The sequence below is a fragment of the Sinohyriopsis cumingii genome, chromosome 14 (genome assembly GCF_028554795.1).
Source record: "Sinohyriopsis cumingii isolate HCF-2022 chromosome 14, ASM2855479v2, whole genome shotgun sequence".
Taxonomy (NCBI): Eukaryota; Metazoa; Mollusca; class Bivalvia; order Unionida; family Unionidae; genus Sinohyriopsis; species Sinohyriopsis cumingii.
In genome coordinates, this window is record NC_142974.1 from 93190838 (window position 1) to 93217432 (window position 26595).

Below are 26595 nucleotides of genomic sequence, written 5' to 3' on the forward strand. Positions count from 1 at the left end.
CACTTGTTGACAAACAGCATCTTATGCTGTAAATACAATAGCTGAATTATACGATGAAATATTAGCACTGTGATGTGTGTCATACCCATCTTTGACATTTACTTCTAAATAATTCAGCAATTAGGTGTAAAAGCTCCGTAATATAATTTTAAAAAATTCATGTATAAGTAACAAAACTACCTCTATATATATATATATATATATATATATATATATATATATATATATATACGCATCTCAGCGAATATAGCAATATACTAATTTGACTTATATAAGTGCTCTAACTTACAACTAAACAATATCATGATTTTAATAGTTCGATTTGACATAATGTTTAATCATGTTCATAATCACTTTAGAGTCATTATTTAAAAGTATAGTTAACGTAAACAATCCCGTTTGTTGTTAGACAGATTTGTTGCTAAACATGTGCCAGAATTTTGAAAATAAATTCCTTCATATCAGACAAGCGGCAAATAAATAGTAAGAAAATAAATTGCAAACCATTTGCTTGCAGGAACCTATAGGATCCCTATAATTGTTATACAGTAATAATGAAAAATATTAAGTCGTACTTATATAACAGTTACAAGATGATAAGCATTTGCTGTTTTTGAAATATTACAACCACTGAATGCGTGAAGAATAATTCTAAATATTATTTCATACGAAGAGAAAAAGAAAAATAATGTATCGGCGTCAACAGTATGTGGAATAATCTATTCCTTTTCTGTCATCGATATGTTCTTGTTTACATTTTACAGGTACAAACAAAATACAAAAAAACATTATAGAACAAGATATTTACGAATTGTTTTACGTATTTACTTTATATCTACATAGTTGTGACATGCAGCTGTCTTATAAGGGACTAGTATATATATGGCAGTATCAGTATTATTGACAAGTCTAGTTTGATGGATATACAATTGTGATTTTAAGACAGTCCAATCGTGATAACGCCTACTCATCATCACTATATCTAGGAACTAGTGAAATAGGCTTATGATGTTCAATACTTTGAAGTTTACCTGGAGCAATTTTTCGAAAATAAAACATTGATAAAAATAAGGACGAAACTTAACAATCGCTTGAAATTATACTTGTAACCTATTGCCTTGCAGGTTTAGTATGATTTCATTGAAATGAGATGTGCATGTTAAAAGTATTCGTTCGGCATCTATAGAATTGCTACTGTAGAATCCTGATCTATATTTGCACCATTTCTTCTAAATTCAGTTAGCTATTATACTGTTTTCAAACCAAAAGCTACAACATTACTAAAACCAAAACTACCATTTGCATGTAAATGCAACGTTCCCTTAAAACTGAAAAGGCAATGCCTGAAACGTGGCTGTTTTTATCAAAGAGATATCAATATGCATGAAAGACGCATGATAAGGAAATATAAAGAAATATAACTACCTGGTAAATTTGCAGAATAAACTATTTAAACTAGTAGTTATCTCTATCGGTTTTTCTGGTTATTTCTAGCTGTAGCTTCACATATGGATATAAGACCAAGATAGCTGTACGTATTACTGAATCATATTGTACATACAATCTATTCACATATTTACTAATGCCAAGAATGTATTTTCCTTACAGGTCATGGTAAGTATCTTCAGTAATGAAGGTTGGGTCAGGAATAAAGTAAGTAGATATCAATAATCAAAGTTTGCTCTGAATTATATGGAATCATTTGATCTGAAGCACCAAAATTAAGCTGTCATATGTCAATAACTCCTGTCCCTCGATGCCACCCACTCATGTTTGTTAATTTGCTAAGCACTTTTAAATTATGTCAGGTTTCAGAATTCAAAAGAATTTGAACTGCGCCGACAGTCTATGGAGTAAGCAATAATTTATGATAATGACATAAATATACGTATGTATCTACATTTATATTTGTTCTCGAAGTTAGGATAAACATTGAATTTGAGAACCGTTCAATCTAGCTACAGTGTCACTCTAGGCTGCCTTTCATTCATATTATTGCTTCCAAGGGAATATTGAGGTCACCATGATATAAATGCAGCCGTATTCCAATAATTACAAAAGTTCAATTTTCATACAGATTTGAAGATTAGGAAAATACCGGTATTTTAGTAAATCACAAAAGTTACATCCGTGAAACAGACATTAGGAAATATGTTTTACGAAGAGATAAACCAATAATAGCTCATCGGCTTCGCTTTATATTCAGTATTTTGAATCAGTCTTTCTCACGGTCACTTTTTTATCCAAATTTCTATCTATCTCTCTCCTATTCATTTTTTTAACTACAGTGCTATTGGAAATGTGTTTTTGTAATCGTCATTTTCTCTTTATATTGATATTGATAAGGCGACGTTCATATCTGCATTGTTATGAGAAATGTGTACCATCATCTTCACGCTCTTACCTACATATGTATAGGAATGAGCCACTGTCATCAATGCCTTCTTAATTGCATTGGCATTTGGATAACCAACAGCAGTGTATGTACGTATGTCGCCATGGATGCGTGTATGTATGTATGTATGTATGTATGTATGTATGTATGTATGTATGTATGTATGTATGTATGTATGTATGTATGTATGTATGCATGTATGTATGTATCTTTTATTACGTGTTTATGCTGTCATAAACAGTAGTTACTGTTGGGTTTAACGCCATTATTCAGCACAGGATAGGCTATACATGGTGGCCAGTATCAATGGTGGCGGAAAACCCAGTAAAACCCTGGAAAGAACCACCGACCCACGAGAAGCTACTGGCAAGCTTTCTCACGTACCCACATTGTCATAAACAGTTACAAGAAAAAAGTGAAGACAACAAGCTTTGCGAAATTTAACAAATAATTTATTTCCCTAGAAAAACAAGATCAAACTGATTAAAAGAACATACAGTTTTAAGAATCAAATCCAAAAATAATCCAAATATGATTCAAGAATTAAAAATTATATGTCCTAGAATTAAAATTTTCTAATGAATTTGAGTTCGAATCCCGACAAAAACTAGAATGGAAGGCGATGACGTATATTGCAGTGAGTGTAGCACTGACGTTTCATCAGATCTTGGCTGAACCCCAGAAATTAATCCGTTGTTTGAATTCTGAATACAATTTCAAGAAATGTCTTTGTCTAAGAATTATATATGAGTACTTAAATATTCGCAGGGAAAAATTTAACTTTTAGAATCCAAATAATTTGAAGAAAAATTAAAATTGTAACTCCAACTGGTCACAACAAAAAACACCACATTGAGGTCGAAGTGTATGAAAGCCCAACTAAGAATATTTCTCAAAACATCAGAATTAAACATGACTACTGAGCGAATTTGGTAAAACCAGAATTTCGAAATAGAGTCTAGTTCATGTACAAAGTCACGTACTAAAATACAGCCTCCATTCCACCCTAACATCCAACACTAGGAATGAATAAAAAAATAAATAATGAGTTGTTTACTTCAACTGTTACTAATCGTTAATCAAGGTCAGGAACTAGGTCGGTATAAAGATACAAAATTCTATTATTATGTGTTTATAAAAGAAACAATCAGGTCAAAATAATTTCTGGAAAAGTCAAACTTCAGGTAACATAATTACATTACTATAACATGTAATGTAATAAAATATTCAAAAGTAACAAACAAACAATTAAATTAACTCAGATATAAATTAAATCAAGCATACATAACAGTATGTATGCATACATGCATACATGTGTGTATATATGTATGGAAGGATAGATAGATACATAGATAGATGGAAAGATAAATAGGTATATAAATCGTTAGATAGGTATCATATGGGTATTGTCCTATTTACCCATATATCGATATTGTAACATATGCAATAGCACCTTCCTGCCTCCACAAATAATGATTCAAGCAACCTAGGTATTTAAATATATTACAATATAGTTTGACAACACCCGCCGGCAGATATTATTTTTGTCATCTAATAAAATTTATCTTACATTTGTTTTCTTTCGACAGTACTCAAACTATTTGCGTGCTTAAACCTTACCCTTCGATAAAACGAGTCGTCACTTGCAAGCACACTAATTTAAGTTTAAGGTAGCTGTACGGTATTCAGAACGATCGGCTTGGTGTAATATGTATGCGTCATTTATTAATGTGAACAATTGTTTTTCATTATAGTGGTCAAAGACGATTTCTGATAACACTTTTTCGGCGACAAAGGTAAGTAGAGTTTTTAATATAATCTAGTTTCTCCTAGACGATTCGATGCTCGTGTGTTTGAAGACGAATTCGTGCGCAACGAATTTCATTTTGATGTTTAAACTTGTGCTTTATACAATATTTCAGTTATTTTTCTTACAATATTATTTTAATTGTTTTACTTTTTTAAAGTTTCAACATGTTTTTTGATTACCATATCCAAACAAGTGTGCAAGCCCATAGCATATCATTGCCATGTCTATCTGATAGTCAATATGCGGGTAAATTACGCGGGATCATAGTCTTTCATGCATGAGTACAAATCTATTTTAATGTACCAGATGTGATACACACTATAGAATCGCTACTAAATCATATGAACAAAAAAGGTAAGGATAATGTAAGCTTTTTTGATTTGACAACAGACAAGACTGCTTGGAGATTTGAAATTCGGACGCCGCGATTATTATCAATCTGGCAAAGCCAAATAAAAATAATGTAAACGGCTTAGTTTCATGAAGCATCCGAAACCGAAGACGCCAGACTATACTCGGCATAGTGTCATCAGATAACCATATTAGCTCATTATGGCTAGCTTTCCCAAACCCATAAGTGTTAAGAAACGTAGAATAAATGATAGCGAATATTGTACACCAGTAGTGAAAAGGGTCACATTAGCGACAATGGGAATTAGCATTACAGACCCCCTCTGGGTCACTTTAGCGACAATGGAAATTTAACATGGAGAAAAATCGTGGGTCACTTTAGCGACAAGGGAAATTAACATGGGAATAAATCGTGGGTCATTCTAGCGACAAGGGGAATTTAACATGGAACTATAGTGTGGGTCTGTCTAGCGACAAGGGAAATTAACATGGGGAAAATTGTTGGGTCACTCTAGCGACAAGGGAAATTGAATATGGGATTATTTTTTTTTTAAATTTTTTAAATTTAAATTTAAAAAAAGGGGGTAGGCAATTGAAAAGTCATTCTCTTTTCGAGAAATATGGCTGGCCCTGAAAAGGGCCTTTGGCTTTCTTCTAACACTTCCACTTCTTCAACCATCTTCTCACTTTTGTCACTATTCCTGTCTTCTTTTTCTCCTTTTCTGGCATCCAGTCAGGATGACCTAGAGCTCTAAACTTTTCCTGAACTTTTATCCAATTCTGATTCAACCTCTCAAACTCTGCCTGTTTCGTTTTGTTTTCCACATCTTTTCTTTCTTCCCTCCATTTCTCTTTAATCTTCTCTACTTCTTCCTCCATTACTTTTCTCATCAGATCTTCCCCTTTCTTCACCTTTTCCAATCCCCATTTTACATTTCTCCACTCTGTCCAGTACAATATTTTTTCTAGGAAGCACCGGACTTTGATGACATTATCCAGTGCTTCCTTCAAACTTCCCACTCTGAAGTAAGGTGGGTTAATGAAGCCTCTTGACTTATTGACTTCTTCTTCAATCATCCCTGCTATGATATCTCTTGCTGTCTTTAGGCCTTGAACTTGACTCGTTACAAAGTCTTTCATATCTCCATGCCTCCATTCCTCTTCTATTCTTTCTAAAACATATTCTACATCCATTATCCAGAAATAGATGTCTCTCAACAGATTAAATAGAACTGATACTTGAGTCATTTTGTCTCAGTTATTCCTTAGAATGGTTCCAACATCAAACTTTGTGGGTTCTTATAGTGAAAGCGCGGACGTGATGGAAAACATCCCCCTAAAAAACATGAAATTGATCTTACCTAGATCATGACCAAATAACAACGCGCGGACCTAAAAGAAACACTCACTCACTTTTTATGCTACCATTACTATTGTAAAAATGTTTTCATGAATCACTTCAATAGACTATCCACATACTCAAAGCAATCCAATCTAACCACAAATCTACACCTCAAACACCAAAAAAAAGACATCATTTTAATCTACTATCCATACCAACCTACCTGAGCACTTACAAACACAAACACACAAACACATACCCTCACACTATGAAAAAAGAGTTAGTGTTTATATTCACACTACTCTACCTACACACATTGGCAAATGGATTGTTATTTCTTTTCTAGAGTATTGGGTAGCCCTGAAAAGGGCTGTTTTTTGTTTTTTTGTTTGCTATGGCAATCTTTTAGTTTCTAAGAATGCGATGTCCTCTGAGGATAGACTTTCTGGCGATAGGTCTGCTTCTTCGGAAAGAGAAGAAGAACTCTTTGGTGTCGATACGACAATCGACAAAGCCTCTGTCAGGTTCAGATTGTTGCTGCTGCTGTTGTTGTTGTTGTTGCTGCTGTTGTTGCTGCTGTTTCTGAAGTCTGTACTTCCCTGTCCATTCTTCTTTTTCCCTGTTCACTTCTTCTCTGAAGAGCTCTTCTATCAGGTCTTCAGTGATTTTTAACATTCTCACATTCTCTATTTCTTCTGGCTTCGGTATCAGACTGTGTCTGACCCTATGCAAATTCACGTAGGCTTCGTTGAGCTTAGCTAGTTTGGAGCACATCTTCGTAGGAGGATGAGTCGACAATGGATGTTAAGACTGGAAACAACCCCGGTTCTTAAAGTCAAAGCGCGGACGTGAAGGAAAACATCCCCTTCACGGTTTTCGAGTCGCAACGTTCAATGAGTGTCATGAGAGGGATAGTAAGAAGTCAAAGAGCATCAATCAAACATTCTTATACCTAAACAAAAGACAAAGGCATTTGTTTTCAAAACACAACATTTTTTATTCAAAAATCACTTAACACTAAACAACAACTTTTCTAACATATTTTAAACAATAATCCAACATCATAACATCAAACCATTTTTTCTTCAAATGACAAACATTTTTTTCTCAATTAACAATCTACCTTAAACAGGGCTGACAACGTTGTGAATGAAATTTTGATTTCCACTGTTGGAAGTCATTAGGCCATTGATGGACACTACGTTTCCTAGCTTGAGACAAAAGATAAGCATAATGGTCACAAAACCATCGATCTACTTTCACATCATTTCTTGAAGAAGAACGAGGATAAAATGAGTCACTAAATGTTCTAAGGAATAGCCCAGGCTGCGATGATGCAGAAAATACACACAGTACTGTCCACACACCAAGGAATCTGTGCCTTGTAATTTCACATTATTGAATCGGGTGGTCTGAGCATTTCTTCTCATAAAGTCAATGATATCGTCTTCCAAAGGGGGCAATCCGTACGAATCGAAATATTCCACACATCCTTCTTGAGGAAAGTAAACGGCTACCCAGTGGGTTCCTGGGAGATGACTGTCGTCCGTGTTGATCACGTAAGCTTGATGGTCTTTAGGTTTGCGATGAGGGAGTTCATCTTTAGCACAGACGACAGGATTCCAAGAAGCCGTATACGAACTGTGGTTCGAAAGGTAATAAAGTTCCTAGGTATCCATGTTTTGTGTGTTTTTTTCTTCTTCTTCACAGGTAATAATAAGTCGTCAATTCGATCCTGACTTTTTGCTTGAAAATGTCTGACAAATAACCGTTTCTTCGTTTCGTCTCCTCACTCTGATTCAGGAGAGCTTCGATACGATGGATCTCTTGAGTGGTTAATGGCGGACAAGAATGTTCACGCAAGTCTTTATACCACTGGTGCAACACGTCTTTGTCCGAGATGAGACTCCAAGCTTCGTCCAGATACTCGTCCAATTTTTCTTCTTGACTTAACATTAGGCATTTATCGTGTTGAATTTGACTGGGATGATCGTTTTGACATCCATAGCAATTTTTCTTGATCAATTCCGTCATTTTTTCGACCAAGTGTTTGGCAAAACAGCAGACTAAATGGGCTTCTTGTTCTGGCCATCTCGACTTCATCATGATCACTTCTTCTTCTTCCACAGTCTCCTCACATTTCATGTCCAAAGTTTCTCCACTAGGTAAAGAGGGATAACAATCTTCCTTGGTTTCTAGTAATCTAGAATGACTTCTCTCAAACTGTTGATTTCTATGGTATTATCGAATTCTGCATACAGGATAACGTTCACTGTCTCTTTCAGTGGTTCTGTAAACTAAAGTTCCACACGAATCTGGCCTGATTTTATAGGGTGGAAATGTCCCTCGTCGCTGCCTTGGTCAGGAGTGAAATCGAAAGCCCACAAAGCATAGCCTCCTACATAATCGTCGTACGTAATACCACGACTGGTGTTGGTTCCTAACTGTCCGGTGGCTTCGTACAGGGACAAGTACGATCTCAAGTAATTCTTCTTGGTAAAGTCAGGTTCGAAAGGTCGGGTACACAAGGTCTTGCCATCGCGACTGACTTCGATCTTGGACACGCCAAAGTGTTGAAAGTAGAAAGGATTTTTAGTGATAGCTCCGTTGAAGGCTTCATTTTCGACGATACCAACGATCAAACGTTTGGGTAGCTGTCCTTGGAACAGATGATCTTCGATCATGGATCGCTGTCCCTTGGGAATGGTGAAGGTTTTCACTTCCACGCGTCGTATGGGATACTTGGCGGTCGTTCTGCTCAATGTTTGACTGATGTCGTTACCCACTTTAGGTAACACTTCCACGCGGCGTACGTAGAGTCTGGCTTCTTCGATTTTGGTTTTGTAATTATCGTCAGTATCAGCCAATAAATGGAAAGCGGTACTGCTCCGATTCAGTCTCAGGCGGACATTCACCCCGTTTAGCAAATATTTCTCTTGCAACCACATGTCCAAATGCAAACGATCCATCAGTTCTAAACTTTTGTTGAGTCCCATGATTCTCTTTCTTCGTTCTACAAATCCGTCATTGCTTGTTGTTTTGGTTCCATCAGTTTCGAAATTTTCAAACTTTTCAGCTTCGTCAGCTTCCCATAGCACACAGGCATTCAGATGAGTGTTCTTGGCGTCTATTCCGTACGTCAAGAGATTTTCCAGGTACGCTCGATAAGGGTAAGTATCCATGCTGCTACTGACCAGTTTGTTGTTCAAGTACAAGTCCACTCCACTGAACAAGGAATGCATGAAATTGTTGACGGGAGCTACTGGCTCAGTGTCTATAGCATCTCCACTCTTATGTTGAACTTTGACTTTCAAGTACGAGTAACTGCTATTCAGATCGATGTAATCTTCGGGCTGTCCTTTGATTTCAAACTCGATGGGAGCGGAATCGGTCAATGAGGAGACGGGGTGAAATTCCACCCATTGGGATTCTTGCATCGTCATCATGGTGGGGGGCATGGCAAACAGATCCAGTTCCGTCTTGGAACAAGCGCAAGACTCTCGGTGCATCATTTTTTTGTTGCTGTGTCTCAATAATCGAAAACGTCTAAGTCTCGAACGGTTCTTCTTTTCTTGGCCTTTCTAGCTTGAAGTCTGGTGAAAGGGTGTTTTCTTCTTCGTCGTCTCTTTCTGCCTTGTCCTTGCTGAATGCCTGACTCGGTAGCGTGCAGAGCATTTATAGGTGCGTCTCGTCGGCCTAAAATGTCTTTGCCCGTTTGTAGCAAGACATTTTTGCCAGCCCTCATGAAGGCTTCTTTAGGGTTTTGTTTGTCGATGATGACATTTTGGAGAAATTCTTTGCCTTGCGTCAGTGCCGCATCTTTCAAGGCGTGCAATCCGCGTGTCACTATCGGTTTCAACACCGGGGCCACCGAACGAAAGGCCAATTTTAACATATCTCCTAAACCGTGTCCTCGCTGTCGAGCAACCCCTCGGTACACTGGATACATGACTTACTTACGAATCGTGAGAGAACCGTTTTCGAAAATGGAGTTTCACCGTGACTTTTCCTTTGGTGAATGGAATATTTTGTCCCAAATCTCCTTTTATAGTAATGTTGACCGTGTCCAAATACGACATGCTGACCGGCAAATAGTGAGGATGGACAAATTCGCGGTGAACATGGTAAGTGTTTCCACCTTCCTCGTCAGCGTTCGCGGCAGAATCCACTTTGAAAGGAATGACACGCAGTAACGGCACGGATGTGTGTCCCACCACGTTGTACTCCACCACATCGGAATACACGAACATCAAATTCAGTCCTTGGTTCAGTTCTACCGGGGTACGAAAATACTTGGCAAAAGTATCGTTGTCGGCAATGATTGGTAATTCGGGTTTTTGTTCTACTCTCTTCCTCATCTCCATGTCACCGCCCAACATGTCAAACAATTCAGGACAAAATAAAATGGACATCATTTTACGTCCCTCAGGAAATTTCATCAGAAAGCGACGAGCTGTTTTGTGGTACTCCAGGGTGACGATACCTCTATTGGCACTTTCCAAAGCTTTCAGAAACACGCCATTAAACCTGGTAGCTATGGTGCTGACCAAATGTTGACCACTAAAATAATAGTCTGGGGGAATGAACAAGTGATAGGTGGTGTATTTTGAGTTTTTGTGGGAGGGGTTTTCTTGTCATATTTGGAAAGCTTGGTTCAGAAATTCGGTGCCTTTGTCCGTTTGCCATCGAAGAGGGTGACGACTGCTTTGTTTCAACACCCGTTGCAGGGCTCGCACTAACTCGCTGCTCGATTTGGAAGTCAAGGGCACGACCCAAGCAAATTTGGAAAAGACGTCGATGACACAAAACAAATATTTGTAGCCACGATTGTAGCTGGCCAAATGAGAGACATCGGCTAAATCGGCTTGCCATTGATGATCGATGCCTTCCACTCGGGTGCGACTTCTGGCAAACTTGCGTCGAATGGGTTTGTGTAAAGTGTAGGTAGCTTGTTCTTGTAACCATCGTTGCACTTGAGGTAAACGGAGACTTTTCAGTTGCGTTTTGGCAGGACGATACAATTTTTGAACTCCTGCGTAACCTGCAGGATGAGAGGGATCGTAGTAAATGCTGGCTAAGACTTTTTCCATTTTTTTTTGTGTTTGTGTGTTAATAAGACACCCACTCTTGGAGGATGCTACTCTTTTTCTCTTTGGCTACTTTCTTGGATTGCAATGCTTTGCGTGTGCGACTGGCAATAGGTGTTGAAGAGGAGGATATCTGAGCGGGGGATATCGGTTCTTGTTTCACTTCTGTCTTCACTTCTGTCTTCACTTTCTTTTTCTCTTGTGATGAAGAAGGGGTGGCCATCATCTTTTTAATCCATCCAATTCTGGAGGTAGGTGGTGTTGTTAACTTGCGTACTTTTTCTGGTGGAGTTTGAAACCCTTCTTCTTCTTCTTTTCCTTTTTCTGTCTTGGTCACTGGTACTGGTGGTACTGGTACTGGTACTGGTACTGGTGATGGTGCTGGACTTTTCATCAAGGTCTTAAAATCTTTCAAAGTGGGTAGAGCTGTTTCGTCTAAAGCTTTCTGGTGAAAGAGTTGCAGTCGTTGCAAGAGTTGACCGTACTTTTGCGATTTTTCTGTTTCGGACAAATCTTGGCGATCCATCAAGGACTGCAATTCGTGTTGTAACTGGGACATCTCGCTCAAATGGGGATTGGGAGGTAAATGCGGGGTGCGTTGTTCTTGCCACCGATGGTATTCCATCCATCGTTTGTAAGGCACTAAAGCTAGTTTTCGTCCTTCCATGGGGTTGTCAGGGGTTGATTCTGAGATCTTGGGACTTCCGAGGGCCTTTTTATCTTGCTCCCACCAGTCCTCCCAAAATGGTTCCCAAGACTCCTTTCAGTATGGGGCCTAACAAGAGGGGTAAAATACCTCCACGTTGGACCAACATCTTCTTTTTTTGACGAATGGGAATTTTCTTTTGAACCATTTGGCGAAGAACGTGACGATGTTTGCCTAAGCATTGTTTCTGGTGTTTGGACAAAGGGATCGTGCCTTTCAAAACGTTCAAACAACATTCGCACACGGTATCGGTGACCTCTTTGGAGGCCGATTGAATGAGTTTTTTTCGTAGAGGTGGAGAAGCTTTGGACAGGATAGATAACATGTCCCCATGTTTGGGTAAACGTGGTGGCAGTCCTTTTCTTTTCTTTCCTTGGGGTTTTCTGGAGGGTGACATCTTTGAGTCTTCAGGAGCACCAAAAAACACTGATACCCTACTTGGTTACACACCTTTTTTATACTGGAACGCGTCGCCACTGATTGTCTTTACGTCGTATCAGTTTGAGGACAGGCATGACACGTCGTGCAGGGGTACGTAACGGACTAAATCGAGCCAGTTCTTGCTTGGACAAATCCAGTAAACTTTGTAACATGCCCGATCTTTCTTGAACTTTGATTTTGGGAGAAGGTACTTTGTGAGCAGCAGCCACTGCCACTAAATTAAAGGGTCCTGCCACTGGGGAAGTTCTTTTGGGGGTCATCAACGGAGAAGTTCTTGGTGTGATCAACGTCTCCAAGTACTCTTCAGTTCTTGGTGTCATCAACGGAGAAGTGGATGAACGTGAGGCTGCCGGAGACGCAGTCACCGCTGTGGCAGGTCGTGGTTTGCGTGTGTAAGGTTGCGTCCTGGCCGAAGAAGAAGTGCCTCTTTTGCGACTAGTTTTCTTCTGTGGGCTTTTCTTTTTCTGGGGACTTTTTCTCTGTTTCTTTTTCTGGGGGCTTCTTTTCTTTTTCCCGGGTGGTGTCTGGTCAGAGGAGGGTCCCGCCACTGGAGAAGTTTTTCTTTTTGGGGACCTGGTCTTTTTCTTTTTCTTCTTGGGGCTTCGTTGGACTTTTTTCTTGGGGAGAAGTTTGGGGGCATTAGGATCACATCTTAAGAGAGAGCGAATGATGACCCCTCCTAGAGTACCGCTCCCTCCAGGTTTCAAAATGATTTGTTTTTTGGTTTGAGTGTCGATGCGGGGATCGACCAGTTGGACCAAAGCGACTTTGTTTCGATCGAAAAAGCGTTTGGTTTGATGAGGAATCTGAATGATTCCTTGGAGTATTTGACGTGCCGTCACCGTGAACCATCGTAAGACTTCTTTGAGACTAGCTTCTAAGACACGAGCTCGTGTTTGTGGATTTTTTTCTCGACTGATGCCATACAAGGCACGAATCAATTTGACGGGAAGATGCGACTGAAGGGACGTCATGTTCACACTATGTGAGACAGACGAAAAAGGGTCTGAGGTTTTTATAGATCTTTTTTATGTGGAGTGAAATGAAGTCGAGGACGGAGACGTGTACAGGACAGGCCCTCCGTCTTGGCACCAGTGGTGAAACAAGTGGGTACGAAATCGCAAATCCTCGGGGGTCGTAGGTTTCAAATCGACGAGTAAATAGGCGTGTGGCGTTTGAGTGGCATCGTCGTACGCCTGAGTCAGCCAAGGCGTTCCTAACTGCTTGGCTAAGACTTGCACTTGCGATTTATCTCGAGGGCTTTTAAACAAGACCACGTAATGCGCATTGAGACTGAGGATGCGATGGGCTTTACTTTGTTGAAACAAATTTTGGGTGATGTAAACGACACTGGCATTACAGTGATGCCCTTTGCTCGTGAACCAGTTTAATTTCTTCTTCGTCTTCTCCTAACATGTCGTCGAAAATAACCAAATGGGTTTGACGAGAGTCGGAGACGATACCGTCGTCTTCTTTAGGAATGCCTTCCACAAACACGATGGAATCGCCTTGACTTTCTCGCAAGAGGCTGTACGCCGATTGCCACTCTTTGTAACACCACACGATCCGCTGAGGTGGCCGATCGATCAAATGATGTTTGTGTTCGATCAAACGTTTGACGAATTCGGTTTTGCCAGAACCGCTAGGTCCAGCAATGAGCATGTTAAAGGGATGGCGAAGATACAAAGCCTCCCAACTGGCACGATCTAAGTGTTCGTCGATGACTTTGACAGTAGAGGAAGAGGGAGCAGAGACAGCAGAGGTAGCCATTGTGTGAGAAATGTCACTTGTGACACGAAAACAAACAAGACAAGAGTTTATATACTTTTTCAGAACACGTTTATTGAATGTTTTTTTCAAACATGAATACGAAAGACAAAAATACATAAAAGCCAAAGGATTAAGTACAAGGATAAAAGGCACATGATAACCATTAACGTGGAATAAAAACAAGTGTCTGTACAACAACATGTTTCGGGTAATGTTCTAACCAGTTCTATAGTAGGGGGTAAGGTCACACAAGTGTCCTCCCGAAAGGGTCTTTCAGGCCTGTCCACGACAGTCCTGTCCTGGGTGACAGGTTCTTCTGGTACTGTCACTAACACAGGTTGAAAAGTAACTTTTTTCCTTGAACAACTCTCGTGCATACTGGGCCACTTCTTGGGTCCAAGCCTCAAAACCCCATTCTTTCCAGGCACGGACATCTGTCCAATGGGGATGTAAGTCACAAGGTACACACACATCGTCATACACGTCTTGGGTAGCTAAAAGTTGACGAATCTTTTTTTTCCCGTTGAGGTCGAGAAGTATCCAGATGAAAACGCAAGGCTTTGAGCAAAAGGAGTTTTTCGTGACCATTTAAGGCCATTGAGGTGGTAAGTACTGATCGTAAAGAGTCCACAAGGAATCGGCTGGTAAACGAAATCCCAGAAAACAAGTCACTAAGACACGCACCACTTGTCGTCCCAAATTGAATGGATACACTTCTTGTAATAATCGATGGTAATGATCCACGGTTTGAATATGGTCATTGAGTTCCTTCCACGGAATCTGTTCAATGACATGTGATATAAGCCGTGGCATGGCAGCCTGATTTTATAGTCTCTTTGTTTCGGAAGCAATACAGCTCTCGGGAAATCCTTTCTCTCAACTCCTCAGGCAAGCCCAAAATGTTCTCTTGTAAAGTATCCATAAGTATATACACTGTTTTTGGAATCGTTGGGTGGCGGCCAATAGCCTCGTTTAACTTTGTGCCTAATGTAATATCCACTCATAATCAGTCTTCTTGTACTTTGGAACAGAGCATAATTTAAAAACGGTTGAATAACTTTGCGTTTGCGTTTCACTTGTATTTTGATCAGTTCTCGGTAAATGCGTTCTCTCAACTCCACAGGCAAAGCACGAATGTTCTCTAGCAAAGTATCCATGAATAGGTCATGCTAAATCCTCATTGGTCTGACACAAGAAATGTACTCTTTGCACAAACATGGTTTTACTTCAGTGTCGAATTTAAATCGTTTAGTCACTAATCTACACATTACAATTCGTTCAGAAGTTTCCTCTTTCACTAAGTTGACATTGTGTTCAAGATGTTGGTAATTCGTTAACTCTTCCTCTGGAATTCGATGCAGTAAGTTTACAATGATGTAGTAGATAGAATCGTCCATAACAAACCAATCCTTTTTAAAACCAGGGGATCGTTGATCAATGTCTGTCCAATGGAACACTTTCAATTGAATCAGTCCTTGTATAGCCTTCAGGTACCAGTGGTTCAAACACCGGTGACGTAACGGATGCAATTGTTCTTTACGTTTCACTTGTATTTTGACCAGCTCTCGGTAAATGCGTTCTCTCAACTCCACAGGCAAAGCACGAATGTTCTCTTGTAAAGTATCCATGAACAGATTATGGTAAGTTACTTCAATGTCTCGATCCCACTAAGGGTAAGTAATGACAATGAGGTGACCATCGAGCATGTTCTACGTAGGCCGAATCTTGCGGTTCCCAGTGGTGAAGTGACACACCGCAACTGAAGCACTTGACTTTATCTCCTTCGCCCAAGTAGAAAAATCCGGCTCTGGCTAATTCTTCCGGGGGTCGGTCCTCCCAGATACTTAGGCCATTTTCCTTTGAACGATTGAAGACGATTTTCAAAGTCGCAGTATTCCGACAAACGCACAGGAAACGAATATTCGTCTTTCACAGGTTCGTTTCGGTGAGGGTTGGGTGATATGAACAGGAGTTTGCTCAGGGCTGGATGACATCCGTATGGGGGTAGACGTGAAGGTGAACATTCCCCTTTAAAACGAAACCCAGTAAAATGTCCAAGAGGACGAGCGGCATCGCTTTCGCATCCCTCAGGTTTGACACGCACAGCATCGCTTTCCATGATAGGGGTAGTGACACTAAAGTTCCCATGATGCTTTACGGCATCGCTCAGGTCACAACGTACAGCATCGTACCCATCGCAAGGATCACACTTGAATTGTGCCTTTCTAAAATACTTGTTCTGTGTTTCTCTGAAAGTATTCATCTTGTTCGCTCGGTCTTGGTAGTCACAATGAACTATCGATCTTGACCATAGCCCCCTTTTTATACTAGTCGCAATGCAGTCTCCAGCTTGTACATCTTTCCTTTTTTATGTTTTTTATGTCTTATTCTGGAAGGTACCGTCTCTAAGGTACCGTCAACATTGTACCGTAGTGTGATGGGCGGAAAGGCCATAGAAAGTTAAGGGCAGTGCGGAGACCATCGAGTATGTTCCGGAATAGCTGAATCTTTATAGATACATAGATCCATTCGTAACTTCAGTTAGCAAGCGAAACACTGTACCTCGTATCCCAATCCTGACTCAGGTCCCAAGTAGACAAATCCTGTTCTAGCTAAAACATGCGAAGAAGGTAATCCTTCCCTATCTGTAGGCCATTTCTGAAACGTGTCCAATCGACGGGCACAATCACAATAGTCAGGTAAGAAGGCTGGAAAATGGTAGGGTTTGAACTTAGAGTTCTCATCGGGTTTCTCACTTGATTCTTGCTGTGGCGAAGTCATCTTTCTGTTGGGTGACTATCCTCTTACAACCAATGTTTTATACCAACGTGTCCATACGGTAAGGTGAAATGATTGGGAAGTCGCACTCGCTTCTGGTACACGATTTGATAGACTTTTTCCAAGGGCCGACTGACGATGTGATGAGTGGGTAAACGTACAATCTTGTTCGGTTGGTAAGTGGTCACTTTAAAGTTTCCATCCTCTCCGATTGCAAGGCTTCTTTCAATACCCCAAAGTTGACCACACGACTGGTACGATAATTCAGAGTCAGTCCTTTCACTTTGCACGTCGTGTGCACTTCTCCTTGTTTGTCCCGGTATTCGTAGCCGTAATTTTTGGGACCGCCACTGACGAAACTTAGAATCTTGTCGTCGGGATGCTCGTCTGTCCAGGCTCCAAAACGGTCTCCTTCGATGTCAGGGTGCTGTTGACTCGGGTGATGGATGTAAATGCAACTGTCCGTGTCAAAGTACAGGACGCGTTCTCCTAACAGTTCTAAAGCTTCGTACAATTTTAAGCGAGCATGAGCTGTCACGTAAGCGGCAATGATGACATTTCCAAAAGGGTCGTCTTGTACAAAGTCCAGATCTTCTTCGTAATTGACCAAGATCAAATCCTCGCGAACGACGTCCACGTGTTTCATGTATAAGGTTTTGTCGTGAATCATCTGGAAGTAGCGGGAAGGTTCTGTCAAATATTCCGTCTTGGGTAAACACGGTCGTTGTGCCATTTTACCCCACAAGCAATTTAACATCACTTTGGCAAACGATCGCCTGCCTTCGTTTTTCTCGATGTGGTCTAAAGAGATGCCTTCTTGTTCATAGTATTTCTCTTTGAATTGTATTTGGTCTTCGGGAGTGTGACACCAGGAAGGATAGCCGTTGGCTTCTTGTTTCAGTTTCAAAAAGGCATCCACGTAGTCGGCGAAAATGCCTTTCTGCGTGGGGTCACCCTTGTGGTATTGTTGTGTCTTGGGAAAGTGGCAAATTTCGTACACTTCTAACAGTTGGTATCCCATGTCCAGAGCTTTGAACAATTCTACGCTGACCCAGGTTCCCGTCAAGGCCCGTTCTTCTTGGGTGTGCTGACAAGGTTGGTCTTGGTTGCAAGTTTCGGCACAAGTACGGCACAATGGAAACATCAGTTTGCCTTGACAATGGTGAGGTAAGACGGGATCGTATAGGTTCGTGGGAGGCAAAACTTTACACTTGATCAAGCCTTCGTATTGTCGAATGTTTTTCAGGTCGATGTGTTCCGGCAGCAATTGCGGGTGCCCTACAGGAAAGCGACAATATTTGCACACGTAGGGATACAGCGAACACACGTCCAAGTATTTGATTTCTTCTCCTTTCTCTTCGTCGGCTTGGTACAGCAAACAGGTGGCATTGGTCCTTCCTCCGTACAAACTATCCCTCGGGTTCAGCGGGTCCATGAACTGGTAACTTTCCACGAGGCGTTTAAACTCGGGATCGGTTTTCATACGGTGATCGTACTCGTGTTCCCACATTTCCACCACTTGGTATCCTTGCTGTTCTAACTTTAGGCGTCGCTGACATGTGTCCTGGTACAAGTCTTCCATGGTTCGTTGTAAAAACTGATTTTTAATGCCCGTGAAATAAGCAACCGTTAAACTCGTACACAATCTTGGGGTTTTCTAAGTCCCAGCCATCTACCGAATACGTTCCGATGGTCTTTTCGCCTCCTCCGTTGCGGGCATGCTGAATCCACTTGTCTTCCTTGTCGCACAAGTAATGTAACCAACGTAGGGCTTTGACCGAGTATTGACGTTTGACAAAGTGGGTCGTTTGAGGGCTGATGACAGCCACGGTGTTTTCAGGCATGAATCGTTGTCGATAAACTAAGGAACACGCTTTGGCAATGGTGCAAGCTTCTTTCAAAGGATCGACCCCTCCGTGTTCCATGAACAGTTCTCGAAATTTTCCACAGCAACGCCGTAAAATGTCCACGTCGGAACGACAATACTTTAGCATTTCTTCCTGAAAGTCGAAAGGGTCCGAGGCGTGAGCCTGGTACCAAGCGTAGAAAGCTTCTCGTTGTTCGGTACGCATGTTGTCGGGGTCGTAATAGTGAGCCTCAGGTAAATGGGGTAGAACGGCGTGTTGATTGGCTTCCGTATTGAAAAAGTGTGGAAAGTACCCTTTAGCCATTTCTGTCATTCCAAACGTTTTAGGCATTCGGCTCAAAGGCATGGCCAAGTAACTCATCGAATCTTTAAACTGTACTTGTCCCACTTGCATGAAAATGATTTTGGCTCCGTTCAAAGTCACTTTAGGACGCTCGGTGCCTTGTTCCGTATAGTACCTCAAAAGAAACTGTCCATCGTATCCGGAGAAATTGTGAGCCATCACCGTGGCATGACGATGACAATCTCCGTAACGTTCGATGTCCTCTTGGCTCCACGTCTTGTCGATGGGATCTAAGACCCATTGGGCAAAATCGGCTAACGTGTTCGGTCCTCGAAAGATTTTTTCACGCCCTCCGGGAATCTTGCTGCAGTGAGGGCAATGACTGAAGATAGGTTCTTGAATGCACTTCTCGCACGCTCGATGAGCCACGCAGAAATTAGGAATGTGAATGCCAGTCTCTTGCATGCATTCGAAATCGAAAAAGATGAAATTGCCTTTCTTCTTGTGACCGTCCTCTTCCTCTGGTGGGGGTTGGTATTTTTGCACGTAGCATTGGTGTTCCAAGTCCACGATGTGGTGACAAATGTGACATTTTTTCTTTCCTGAACACACGTGTGCCTTGACACTATTGGTACGTATGCCTTGTCCACACGCGGGGCACAATCTCAGCAGTTGACAAGCGCATTTCTTCTGTGAACCTTGTGTCTTCAAATGTTGTTGGTAACAGGTAGGGCTGACAAACGTGCGCAGACAAGTTGAACAAGGCACTGGTTCTTCGCTCAGACAGGGTGGAGAGGCCAAACATCCTGGGCATTTCCATCCACAATGCTTGTGTTGCTCTCGATTGTTATAACCATAATCACATTTCTCACAATAATAAACATATCCCAGGAATCCGGTGATAGTGGTAATGGTATCGAAATGGTCATCGTGATAATAAACATGAATGTATTTTCCGTCCTTAAAATCTTGACCTCGAAACAACAGAGGTCCACGCATTTCTTGAGGGTGCACTTTCAAGGTGTAGCGTGGAGCTAGGACATCTTGGAATTTTTGCATTTCAGGAATGCTACAGGGTGTGTCTTTGGACAGGCCAGCTTGTTGCAACAGGAGTTCTGCTTCGTTTCGTTGTTTGGCTCGATCGGATTGTTGAATAGTTTTCCAGGCTCTTTTCCATTCTACCGTGTCGTTCTTGTTGGCATAGGTTCGTCCCACCACGATGGCTCGGGCTAAGCACATCTGGTCTTGAGGGTTGTTAATTTGGACGAGACTCTTTTTGGTGCTGCGAAGGTCGTTCACCAATAAGACCTTTTTGCGTCCTGTCCCTTGAGGAAGAGAGACGTGAGCCATTTTCAGTGTGGCTTTACCATCGGTGATGTCAAACTGGTCATTGGATTGTTGTACGTGTTGTATCTTGTCCATGACTTTGGAAGGGGTCAGTTCTGCGGGTCTGCTAAACTCGATCCAAACAGGGGATTTCAAGCTGTCGTGATCTATGGATAGTGTCAAGCGATCGTCTTCTATGGGTTGACATTGTCGCTTGCGTGAGGTGAGCAAAGAATCCCACATCTCGGTGATAAACCCTTCTGCTTTCTCCAATGGTACGTCGGACTTGAAATCTTTAAACTTCACCGTGTAGGTGTAAGCCGTGGTTCTAAATTTTCTAGAGGAGTGCTTTTCCGTCTCTCGAATGGAATAGTACTTTTCAGGGTTGATTAAGAGTGGTGAACTTGGTTTAGAGGTTTCAAGTTCTGGTTCACTCATGTCCTCTTCAAAATCACTGGCATGAATTTGTGCCAAGATTTCAGCCCTGGTACGAGGCGATAGATCACGTTTCTGCCTCTTACTTTCTTCTTCTTCTTTCTTCTCGAATGAATAGGATCGTTTCATCTTGAGTGCAAAACGTCAAATGACTCAAGTTTAAACACCATACACTAATTTATGATCATGGCAGACCAGCGTATATAAAAGGGTGTGTGTCTTGTCGTTTCACTATTCATTTCACTCTCAAGCCGAGCACAACGATGGAAGAGACTAACCAAATCGAACGTTTCGTCAGAGCTTTGCAAGGGGTCATTAGAAAATTCTCTTCAGACCAGCCTACGGACTACTCTCCTTCCTTTTAAGATAAAAGTCAAGATACTTGCTATATCTGTCAGAAGAAAGGGCATTGGTCTTCAGAGTGTCCAGACCGTCAAAAAAGAACAAAAACAGGGACTAAAAAAGACAAAAGTCAAGATACCTGTTATTATTGTAAAGAAAAAGGACATTGGTCTCCAGATTGCCCAAAAAAGAAACAAGAGGAGTCAGAAGAAAAGAGGAATTCTTCAGAAGAAGAGAGGGATTCTTCGGAAGAAGAGAGGGATTTTTCAGAGGAAGAAAGCAGACAGGTGAAGAAAAAGAAAAAGGAGAAGAAAAGAAGAAGGGAAGAAAGTGAGGAGGAAGAAGAGGAAAAGAGTGTGACGGTGAAGAAATTTAAAAAACAGAGAGACTAAATAAGGAGAAAGAAGAGGTCAATGAACTTTCAAAGTGTTGTGTTGTGAATTGTGAATTGGATTGTAACAATGGAGAAAAGAATAAATTAATGATATAAGGTAAGTGTCTTTGAGTTATGATTTTAAAATAAGAATGGACACTCACGCACTCATACACAGACACGTACTATAAGGGTAAAATGGGTGGGGTTTTTTTTAGTTATTGGCAAATTGAAAGGCTATCTCTTTTCGAGAAATGTGGCTGGCCCTGAAAAGGGCCTTTTTCTTTATGGTGTAGGGGTCAGTTTAAGCAATCAACTTTAACTGCCTTAAGCCTTTGCCACGGCCAAGGCCTACTTCTGGACTGCGTAACGTTGATGATGATGATGATGATTGGGTTGAAATCACTAAGGGTGGTACGGTAGGCTTAGTCACAGGGTTGACGTGTTTAGCTCGGGAAGGTCGTATTCTCTTCGGTCGTAATAAAGAAGTTTGATACATTTGTTTCAGACTTCTTAACTCCGCTAAAATGTCCAACAGTACCGTGACCGTTTGATTTTCACCCTCTTGTTTCTTTGCTGCTACTTCTTCTTGCTGTTGTTGCTGTTGTTTTTTTCTTACCTCTTCTTCTTGCTGCTGTTGCTGTAGGAGAAAAGCTTGTTCCGCTTCCTTTTGTCGTTGTATAAATTTCTCCAATTCTTCTTTCTGTCTCTGTCTAAAATTCTCCACTTGCGGTAATGAAGAAGGTAACGAAGGTTCGGGAACAAATTCTTGCGAGGAAAGAAAATCCACAAAATCCCAATTCACCTCTTCTGAAAGTAAGTCCGAGTTCCCTTGGGCAGTCTCCCCTGTTGGTGCACCCCAATGGATCGTTTTCTGAATTTCCGTCATGTTGAATCACTGTCGCATAGATTGACTGCACACAAGCGCTAGCGAATCTATATAGACCACGTGACGTCACAGACTGTTCTCTTCAGATTGGATGCGAGCTGACTGAATTTCGTAACGCGTGTTTGGATTGGTGAATGAACTCAATCCGTTTCAATCCTACCTCTACCTATAAATAAGCGCAGTTCACTGCATTGATTCACCTGTTCTCGTCGCTTCAAGATGTGGACCACAGTTGAGTCATCCACCCTTATGTCTTCCATGATGTTTAGGACGGACATGCTCATGTATGTCCGATCCAAGTGGACCGTTGTCCACAGGACAAACACCAGTCTGTGGATACGTAGGATCTACGTAGAAAGACAAGGATGCCTCAAAAGAGTGCTGATTTACGGGCCAACAGTGAGACGCAGCCTAAGGACAAGAAGAAGACCAATGCGGTGCCCTTTATGTTAATGGATACATTAACATAAACCCAAAGGCCCTTTTCAGGGCCAGCCATATTTCTCGAAAAGAGAATGATATTTCAATTGCCTACCCCTTTTTTTTTAAATTTAAATTTAAAAAAATTTAAAAAAAAAAAAATCCCATATTCAATTTCCCTTGTTGCTAGAGTGACCCAACAATTTTCCCCATGTTAATTTCCCTTGTCGCTAGACAGACCCACACTATAGTTCCATGTTAAATTCCCCTTGTCGCTAGAATGACCCACGATTTATTCCCATGTTAATTTCCCTTGTCGCTAAAGTGACCCACGATTTTTCTCCATGTTAAATTTCCATTGTCGCTAAAGTGACCCAGAGGGGGTCTGTAATGCTAATTCCCATTGTCGCTAATGTGACCCCTTTCACTACTTACACCCAAAGAAGCATAACAATTAGCTTACCGTGGCCATACGTTCAGTGATATAACACTAATTGCAATTACTCACAACACCAACTGGAGTGATTTGTTTTAAATATATTTTCATTTGTATTAAATCTTTTTGCTATCAAATCTATATACTAATAAAATTTTATGTCTATTTTAACCTAAATGTTTCATTATTATTATTGTGAATATATAATTACCAAAATATTCATCATTACCAAATTTGTATTATTGTATTGGCAATCGCATGTCAATATCTGAGTCGTTCCCTTACATGTCCATGCTTCTCTTCTCTTTGAATTTGTTCATTGTTATTTTGTGACATCTAATGATTTTTCATTGACAATACAGCAGGCCTTTCTGAATTATACAATGAGGTTGAACTTTTGGTTTACCATGCCCTTCCCAGCATTAATGGCCATAATTACATTTGGTTTATTCCAGTTGTGTCTGTACCTATTAGTTGCGACCAAATAACTAAACTGTTTTTCAGCATGAAATGTATGTCTAAAGTTTCATCCGATTCTTCATCATATATATATTCTTTGGCAGAGGTGGCGTTGGGGAAATAAGGAGTGGACAGTACTTCGTGATTTTGCTTGCGGTAATACTTGAGATAAAGTATGTACTGTTTAAATTTGGTTTTCAGCTATTGGGTTATTGAAGTCTTCTTGTTTTTCATCTATTTTGTTTGTTTGGGTTTTTTGTGTGGGGTGCTTTTGTGAGTTTAATGTAATTTGTCAGCGCATGAAAGGCTCTGCATGTAATACAGTAGAACTGATGGGAGACGAACCTGGAAAACCCAAAACCCTTAGTAAGATCCAATGACTCATGTGATGCTATCCACAAGCTTTCTCACAAACCCACATTGAATGAGCCCATGATGAGATGGCACAGTCCGGGGTTTCTATTGTGTCCGTAATTCACTACTTGTATTGTTTAAGGTTTTCTTAATGGCTCCGCAATTTCTTCTTGAATTTCCTGCTTGCTTAATTTCGCTTCCAAGAATCGCTTTTGCAGAATACCTCTAACTATAAGTCATTACCAATTAATTCGTTTATATTTGGCACTGATATAACCATTTGAAAAGAAACCAGAAAGTGTACATGGCTATAAATATGACTAATTTGGATCCTAGATATAAAATAGTGTGTTACGATCGATTACATTTGATATATCTTGTGAGAACGCCATTGCATTATTTTCGGTTGATTATTTATAGAACAATAAGTATATGCATCACGTAATTGACTTTCTGTCATTAGTTTTGTATCTGCATTGGTTCTAAGGTAAGAAACTTACTACGATTCTGCAGTAATGAGAACGGAAAAAATATTTCAATGATGCATGTATTATGATGTGGTTTGGTTTGGTAGGGAGTGGGACTAGAATCGAAACTTTTGATAACTAAGAACATTGCCAGTTTTACACTGTCGCTCGCATATTACCTGAAAAGATGCCCCTTATCACCTTTATAAACTGAAAGTATTTAAGTGTATATTACTAAAATGGCCGTAGCATGTTTATACTGTTATTACACGTGTTCTATAAGTGATTTATAAGAAATAGACACTTAACAATCTTAGAACTTTGGAACACTTTACGGATGTACATTCTTGCAGATTAGAAATACAGCTATGCACGATGCAAAATGCACAACTAATTACATCATTTATAGCAAAGGCATATACTCAGATATGGGTTGCTTAATCTTAGAAATATACTAATATCTTTTTGTGTGCTTGTGGGGAACAGAATGAGAAAGTACTTGTCTACGTCCATTGTTGATCATACTTCACTAGCACGTCAACAATTGCTATCATTCACTCTATAAATTGGATTTGTAACTAAATTACATTACCCCTATAAATTGGATTTGTAAATAGATTAAATTACCAAACATGGTACATAAATTTAATTGAATCAGTCATGAAAAGAAATACGAACGATTTCGATGCATGTAGGTTGTTTTATTCAAACTTGACATACAAACTTTTACCATAAAAATGCTGAATTTGTTATTATGAAGCTCTAAAACTAATATTCAGGAATATGCCGAGCTTGCTTCTGCGCCAAAGATTTTGAATAATTAAAGTTGATATATCGTGTTTCAAAGATTACCGACAAATTTGAAATCCATACAACTTTGCTTTTAAAATCTCTGCCGCCTTACGTGTACTCAGCATTATTTTTCGTCCATAACAACAAACCCTTTTTAAAGAAACTTTCCATTAAACAAGAAAAAGCAAAATAATTTGGTCAAAATCCGAAGTGCCGGGCAAGAAACAGGCCTACTTAAACAGTTTGTCTATGGAGACCATCACTAGGAATGGTTTACTTGTAATATAATAAATGTCTCCTGTTAGAGAAATCATATTTTTGGATTTATCATAATTTATAAATATCCTGTTACGCTTGATCATGATGGTAAATATTATCTACAATTATATATTTTCAGTAACTTGGATAGTGCAGAACATAGGAGAGGAGATGTTTTAACATTGCCTTGTGTCAAAGCGAAATAGAAATGCCATCTTTAAACGTAATGATGCGTGTAGTGACATCATCATAACCTGGACGTCACTTAAATTAGTCAACAATTCACGTTGTACATAGTGATGCTTATCATTGATGTTTGTATAACGAAAGGGTTTGACATGGTTTCAGATAGACGTACTTCCAAGAAATTAAGGGAAATAAATAGTTTTGTAAGATATAACTTTCTTTGTCCTTAGAGATTATGTTTGAAAATAGTAATAGATCTACGGCTTAGAATTGGTTGATTTTGTTATTAGCCATGAACTCTTTTTAATGATATTCGTCATAAGTTTTGAATAAACTGATTTACGATATTTAACTTTAAGTTTTTGACCATAGTTGATATGAATTGGTCTGTATCTAAACAAATTCGGTATAATCAGTATATCAATATCTTTATAACTGAGATGGCCTATTTATATTGAAACTAATTGTTTTAATCAAATGTACGATAAATGTATGATACTCAAATTAAGTAAATATGAACATAACGTAAATCTGTATGTCTGATGTCGGCAATAAAGTTATGCATGCATGTCCTTGGTTTTTATTGAATTTTATAATATAAACATATTAAAGAGAAAGCTTGACTTATATTGTAAATCCTATCTTCTTAAAAAAATTAGCAATTACTAGACACTTATCAAGGTCGACACCGGCATTATATACACAGACGAGTTCACTGAGAAAGGAAAAGGACGCACAGAACAGTTAACATTGGAAATATACGTTTTGTTGGCACACATTAGTATAAGACTTTGTTAAACATATTAGAGTACAGTACTATATAGAATAGGTTATTATTATATGTGTGTTTGTGTTTGTGTATGTGTGGGTGTGGGTGTGTGGGTGTGTATTGAGAACTATTAACGTTGTGTTTATGAATAGTAATGAGCAATATACTTGACATTTATCATAGAAATAACATTAGACAAGACATAATTTAGTATTAGTGGATAACAGTTTTGATCATTATATTTTTGTAATCACTGTTT

General features: G+C 39.9%; 1 long non-coding RNA gene across 1 annotated transcript; it reads left to right on the forward strand.

The window, feature by feature from the left end:
* The first annotated feature begins 1659 nt into the window (after positions 1-1659).
* LOC149784410 (uncharacterized) lies at positions 1660-26184 on the forward strand. Its single transcript, XR_016413853.1, has 2 exons — positions 1660-4191; positions 25521-26184. It is a non-coding gene; the product is annotated as an uncharacterized LOC149784410 (long non-coding RNA).
* The last annotated feature ends 411 nt before the right edge of the window (positions 26185-26595 follow it).